Source organism: Alosa sapidissima, chromosome 21, assembly GCF_018492685.1.
Source record: "Alosa sapidissima isolate fAloSap1 chromosome 21, fAloSap1.pri, whole genome shotgun sequence".
Lineage (NCBI taxonomy): Eukaryota > Metazoa > Chordata > Actinopteri > Clupeiformes > Clupeidae > Alosa > Alosa sapidissima.
Window position 1 is genome coordinate 15,246,896 of NC_055977.1, and position 6,222 is coordinate 15,253,117.

Genomic DNA, 6,222 nt, shown 5'->3' on the forward strand with positions numbered 1-6,222 from the left:
AGTCACAGCAAAACTCTAAAATGTACCTCGAGAACCCACAGATTCACCAACAAAATATCTCTGTCTGAAAGAACAATCTGTAACATTTGATAGTCCTCATAACAAACATAAGCCCCTACCCAAGCAGGTCCAATAAAGATTTTATCCCCTTATTCCTGACAGAACCCTATTTAAGTTGAAAAATGAAGCCTCACCGCAAGCCTTCTTATAATGCTCCCTTTTGTGATTTCCCGTCAATGCCCCTCGGTCCACTTTGCCATGGAAATGGCCTCTGTTCACCCCCAGTCAATGAGAGTGGTAATGAGGCGTTTGCGTATTAAACACTGATCACAATCAGTGAGGGGATTTTCCTCCTTTCCCTTGTCGGTTGAAAGTGCGGCACCATTGTTGCACCGAGATCTATGCACACCAAAGGCAGAATTTCATTAAAAAAACATGTCCAATATGTGTTAGATTGGTATCAAGCTTAATTCATATTGCTGTACTCTGTTGTAAGCTTCCATTTTGTTTCTACTGTTTTGCTATTTTGTCTCCTTGCAGATTGCAGTACATTTTATATACATCATTTTTATTTATTTCTATACTTATATCACTTATATCAATCAATCAGTCAATCAATCAATTAATCAAGCTATCAATCTATCTATCGATCTATCTCTCTCTATCATATAGCATATCACATATAGTATGAAACAGTGTGAGGCCAAGTATGGATATAAACTCTTGCAGTGTTCTCTCTGAGTGCTTCCTGTCAGACCCGCGGGAGTGGTGTAATCACCTGCGAGCCTCTTCCTGAATGCTGCGCTCCCGGTGCGGTTTGCCAGCTGACTGGCGAGAGAGATGCTCTGTCCGGCATCCCCGTGGATAAGAGTATCCGGTCTTCCTCCCCTTCTGGCCCCTACGTCCCAGGGACGGAAAGGGTGGTGGGAGGAGGAAGGAGGGGGGGGGGGGGGGGGGGGATGGGAACACTGGGGCTGTACACAGCAATAAAAACATAAACAATAAACATGATCTTCATCCAACTACTTAGCAAAGGCTGATTATGAAAGGTGATTGCTCACTAGCAGGTGATTATCATAAGGAAACAATCGTTTATCTTCACCCAACTATATCTGAACATTTTTGGCATTTTTGTGTTGAAATTTTTTCATCACAAAAAATGTACTTCATCAGCGCCTAAGCACATTAATTGATGTATGTCCCGTGAGATGAGTTGCAAATTGCTACAGACGCTTTGTTGAGATTGTTGGTGTTTCCGCCCATGAAGTTGTGCTGGTGTATGCCCACTTAAAGACAGTAATGTAAGTAATGGAGATATGAATGTGTGTGTGTGTGTGTGTGTGTGTGTGTGTGTGTTAGGCAGGGTAACTGTGGCAGCTTGTCTGGCTGTGGGGCTCCTCTCCCTAATGAGAAGACTGCGTCGTTATCGATTGACCCGATCACCTGATGCGTGGCTCCAGCTCTTAATAGGATGATGGGCCCACATGCTGAGACTAAGAGTAAATAAATAAATAAACAAAAACACTCTCTGTAATATGCCACAATGCTCTTTCTCTCTCTCTGTGTGTATCAATGCGGCTTTAAATGTGTCTCTTAGTTTGTTATGGATGCGCAGACATCCGCAGCGAGGAAGGCGTGAGAGTCCTATATAAAGGTATAGTTTGTTTTCATGGTACACGTCTTGCAGGTGAATGAAAGAAGACTAATTATTTCTTCCTCGTTCTGTCTCCCTGCGGGTTGTTTGTTTTTGTTGTTGGGTAATGCATCTTAAGCCAGGCCATCAAATATGAATGAAGCTGCGATTTCTCTCATCTATCTTGCATGACTTTCATCTTGTTAACTCGTTTCCTTCTGAAAATAACTTTGGGTGGTCTCGGATGAGCTCAAATTAGCGCCCCTCAGGAGTGAGGGGTCTGTTGAGGAACTCTGCAGAGAGGAGGAAGGACAGGCACTTTTGGTGGTCCTCACAAAAGTCCAAAAACAAAGTACGGTGTTGTGAGGATATATCCTGCATAAATGCCACTGAGTGCACAGTCTTCATTTGATATATGGCGAAATATAGACGTATAGAGTACAAATATATACTGTGTATTTCATATCCTAATATCCCCACCAAGGCTGTGCTCCACTTCTTGAACAGTGGTAATTGCTTGCTATTTTTATTGTCATTTGATACACTTAACATGATATCCCCCTCCTTTAACATCACATATGACATCACACATCTCATTGCATATGAAAAAGTGCAGTGCATCCATAGTTTGTATATGTGCTGCTTATGCATCTATCTGCATGTATGTCCATGTGGATCTATGTCTGAGTGCATGTTTGTGGTAATGTTCACATTTAATGTAAACATTAACATCAACACATGTATGTGAGGATGTACACAAGCATGTATCATGTATGCGGCTGCCTATATGAAGGAACACTTGAGCAAGAAGGCTAGTTACAAGACAGACTGAGCAAGAGAAACATTTGTCTGTGAGACTGTATGTCAGACAGAGAGAGAGAGACAGAGACATACTGAGAAAGTGAGAGAGAAAGAGAGAGAGAGAGCGAGAGAGGGAGAGAGAAAGTATGTGTTAGCACGCGTCTGGCCTCGACTCCAGACAGTCTTGGAGCGAGGAGCTCATTACAGCTCGCCAATGGCATCCCTGAGCGATCGGAAATCCATGCGGCCGGTCAGCCGTGAGTGAAGGAGGACGTCTTCAATCCGCCATTAGCCCAATCAGCCCATCTCAGGCAATTCAACACACCGGGAACCTCAACCTCCCGGCAGCCTGTCCGTCGGCCCACTCCGAGACCACTACACACACACACACACACACGCACGCACGCACGCACGCACGCACGCACACACACACACACTCCCTCTTTCTTTCTCTCTTTCTCTCTCTCACACACACACACACACACGCGTACGTGTGCAAATGCACACACACACGTACGTAACACACACACACACACACACACTTTCTCTCTCACACACACACACACACACGCACACACACACACACAACCCGCCCCGAAGCATGTATAAATCATGGGATGGCTTTTAACCTTTCAGTAGCAAACACACATTCGTCTTTGCGGATCTGCTTCTTTACATAATTAATGGCCCCTTGCTCTTGCCATCCTCGATTTGAAAGGCAGAACCCGGCGAAGACATCGCTCAAGTACACGTGCCAGCCCCACACAGAACCTCCAGTTAAACCAATAAGAGCGCAAGTTTTGCTTGACGGGCACCCAAGCAGGCACATCTCACATGGACCCCTCGTCACAGATGAAGCAGATAGCAGGAGGTGTTACTGTTATAGTGACAGGCACTCTGTAGGACCCTGACAATGGAAATTTCTCCCCACACAGGAGTATGACTGCCGCGCGCAGCTTAAAAGAAATAGTCCGATTCTCAACTCCTCCTGCTGCACGCGCTTAGCCTGGGAGAACCCACATGAACCTTTGGCGAATTTGAATTTTCTCTGAAGGTACAGTACGTCTAGCAAAGAGACCATTCACTCCCATTTCCAATGTTCCTTTGCCTAGCCCTTACAAACAAAATAAACTGCATCGATAGTCAGGAAACAATATATGTAGGCCTACCTTTGCTGTACATAAATTTACGCATTCTTCCAACTGCAATTTGTTTTTATGTTTGCAGGTGTTGCTACTACCGTTTACCACAGCCACATTTGATTTTGTAAGCATGTAGCATCATCCCCGGTCGCTGATTGGCCCGTCACTATGGTTGCACGATTTGGGGAAAATTTCTAATTGCGATTTTTCTGACTGATCTGATTCTGCGATTAAGTTCAATATTCCAAACGTCTCTTGAAGTTGTGCCGCTTCTGATTGGTCAGTGTGCCTGTGTTTGTGAGGAACAGCACTCCTGATTGACTGTGAAGCTCACCGGGCGGGGGTTTTGAGCTTCTTGCACACTAACCAATCAGAAGTGGCAGTGAGTCAGTGAGAATTACACAAATATAAAAGTCATAGATGTGACAAGAATAACTGTCCAAGATTATTTGTAGCTTTTGCGATTAGATAATTGCATATTGGTTCATATTGTGGTTGACGAATGCGATGCGATAATAGTACAGCACTACCTGTCACTCTTTGTTCCCGAGGGAAACACTAGTGTATTGACATGTGCAAGACTATCCCACTGAAAAGAAGATCTAGGTGGGCATGGCCAGGCTAATACTATGCTACTCTAATCATAGAATATGATTGGTATATAACCATGTCTTCAGCATTATGAAATTCTATGGGAGTATAGAAAATGGCTGTCATGTTGGATTTCATTATGAAGGCAATATTTTTACATTATTCATTTGAGCAAACATCCAGGAACTTTGATGAAACAATGTGGTTACCGCCCCTTTTCGGGATAAACAAATTAGAACCATGCCATTGGGTTGAACGTGGAAGACAAGTAGCATTTACACTTAACACCTACTTTTAAATTCATGGGGCATTGAACAGTTTGATTAATGTAATGGTTTCAAGGAAATAGGTTTACATAAATGACTGATGTTCAAAATGTGCATTACTAGCCAGATTCACCTGCAGTATTCCGATGTTTCGGGTTTTAGTACATTTAGCTTTAGCCTCAGCTAGCTTGCTAACTGGAAAACTAGACATAGCAGTGCATATAGCAAAATGTTTAACCTTGCTTGCTGGAAAAATGATCGTATGGACATGTTAAACCCTTTCTGCTCACGCCTCCCTGACTCTCATTGTCCACAGCACGTTCTGGGTCTCACACCATAGTCATCATCTTCTTCATCTGAACGGAATGCCTCAGCTCGTTCCGGGCGACAAGAGATGGTAATGGTCATCGCTCTGTCTCATACATCCATAGTTATGGATATACATAACTATCTACAGTTATGTATGTAGTTGATCTCACTCTGACTGTTACCACGAGTAATACCAACAGTGTCACAAGGGACAGTGCCATACCCTGTATGTAGGCTAAAGGTTTGCTCCTAAAATGAACTATATGCCAATATGCCAAACTGTTCCAAAAGGATGCAATCTCAGTCACTGACACTGAAACATTGGAATTAGTGCTTGAATTATGTTTTTAATATGACTAACATTAAAAATATTCAATAGTTTCAATAGTTTGGGAGTTGCCATCCCGAATTTCAAAATAGATGAGACCAGCATAGAAATTATTCAGTTGGGTTTATTCACCCTGATAAAGCAGGTTTTGACATTAAAGCTGTTTATGTGGTGTAGTATTGAAGTTCCTCAGATAGGCGGCCTAGAGTTCAATATGGCGGCCACTAGAGGGTGCATTTTTTGGGGTGTCCATTTTTTTTTAGTTCACCAGGAGTAGTACTAGCAGATAGCTAGACTGTGCTATTGCATGACTTCCGTGAATTGCTCTCGACACAAACTGAGCGTTAGCCACGGGCATGGTTCTGCTGTCTGCTAGGAGGAAAAAAACAAACAACAAACACAAACTCAACAGAGTCAACAACCGTCTACAGTAGTGCAATAACGGCGAATAATGCCCTGAGATAATTATCAGCTCTTTTATCAGCACGGCGCTGCCTTCAGTGAACACCTCCCACACCTTTGTCAAGTACACACACACACACACACACACACACACACACACTAAAAGAGAAACAGTGTGTGTGTAAAGAGAAACAGTGAGGATCACACTGTTCTGAACTGGTGTGCTGGACCTACATAGGCAACAAAGCACGGTACAAATTGTGGCAAAACTCACTTTTGTGACACTGTTTGAGAACAGGCTTCGCTGGCTCTTATCCTATTAGGACTGTGGGGTAGAAATCTGAGCTATTTGTTCAAAACTCAACAGGTTATGTAGCCCAAAAAACATAATGTCTAATATGATAAGCATTGTACAAGCATGCAAGGAGTTGTTCTCTTCCCTCCAGCCGTTTTCCTAGGAAAGAAAGAGTAAGTGGCAGGTTCAAGTCAAAGGCAGAAATTCTGTCCGTTTGATCTTGTGCTGGAACAGGGGAGTGGTGTGCTGTGGGGAGGGCAAAAGGCCCCTGGGAAGATGCTGGCGGTCTGTCAGATGGCTCTCTGGTTCTCTCTCTCTGTGTGTATGTGTGTGTGTGTGTCTGTGTGTGTAGGTGTGTGTGTGCGTACGTTTGTGTGTGTGAGAGAGAGTGTAGTGTACAGTATGTGAGTGTGTGTGTGTGTGTGTGTGTATGTGTATGAATGTAGTCTGTGTGT